This window comes from Gaeumannomyces tritici (assembly GCF_000145635.1).
Source record: "Gaeumannomyces tritici R3-111a-1 unplaced genomic scaffold supercont2.132, whole genome shotgun sequence".
NCBI lineage: Eukaryota > Fungi > Ascomycota > Sordariomycetes > Magnaporthales > Magnaporthaceae > Gaeumannomyces > Gaeumannomyces tritici.
Window position 1 is genome coordinate 3,178 of NW_008804676.1, and position 1,382 is coordinate 4,559.

Genomic DNA, 1,382 nt, shown 5'->3' on the forward strand with positions numbered 1-1,382 from the left:
CAGGCGCTCAGCAGAGTCATATCTAGTGCGGACAGCCCATTCCTCGTCCGCAGGATCCAACGAGCCCGGAAAGTGCGGGAAAGGCGGAAATAACTGGTTGTGTGTGGCGGGCTTTCTTCTTTGCCCTGTCAGCAAGTCTCGCCGAGCCGAATCTGCAGGGTGACGACGGATAGCATAGAGTTCAGTTGACCCATCCACACACTGTACCCATGCACAGTTCCTTCGAGGGAACATGCGGTAGCTGACAAGGCGGGTATTCGGGAGCGCGGCCCACTTACATGTTGGGGCCTCCATGCAACAGCCGCGCTCAGGCCAGTATTGGGCCAGTATTGACAAGATGTTAGCGACCGATCAGCCGGCAAGCTTCATTGTCCAAACCAACCTCGCGGATCGTACCGTCATCTTTACGTATCTTTACGTCAGTGGCAAGAACTCAGTAAACTCAGTAGTATAAAGCAGTCATAACTCCCAGGCCCTTCATTTATTAAATTAAAACATTCACCCTATCATTCAGCGAAAGCTCATTCAGCGAAAGCAAACTGAAAGAATGTTACTTGACCAGAGGCATGCCCTAGGACAAGTGTACAACCATGAACTGCCACACATGAAGGTTCTGTCCATCTCGGGTGATCGGGTGACCCAATTGTCACCGACGAAGAGAATACCACTAGCTGGTTTCTGGTCTCCGGAGGTGCTTGAAGAGCCTGAGTTCGAGGATATACTCAGCAGCCCTCGGTTTGTCGGTAAGAGAAGCCACGCCACAGCCTTGCGTCCGTTCTCCGAGGCCCGCATCCTTGGTCTGAGAGGCCCGCATCAGTTGACGTCCGCCCCGCGGTCGATGAGAAGCGCGCCACAGCCTCGTGTCCGCTGTCTGAGGCCAGCATCAGTGCCGTCCATCCATCCTTCCATCCACCCTTGATCTGAGCGTTGACATCCGCCCCGCGGTCGATGAGAAGCCGCGCCACAGCCTCGTGTCCGCTGTTTGAGGCCAGCATCAGTGCCGTCCGTCCATCCTTCTCCTGAGCGTTGACATCCGCCCCGCGGTCGACGAACACCTTCACAATGCTCAGTCTACCCTCTTGGGCAGCCCAGGACAACGGCGTTCGGCCTTTGTATCCCGTCAAGTCTTTCCTGTACTTCAAACCTTCAGTGATATCGACGCCATCGCAGATGGTTGAAGATAACCCCAAAAGTGCAGCCACCGCGCTTTTGTGGCCGTTGGCCAATGCGGCGAAAAATGGATACTCGTACCTTTCTCGAGGGGCGCGGGCAGCAGGCTCTTGTTTTATCCGTGTGCGGATGAGGTTTTCTAGCCCTCTGTCTGCTAGGACATAGATAGGTGTTGCGTGAACGCCATACCGCCGCTTTTATGCCTCTCGAAC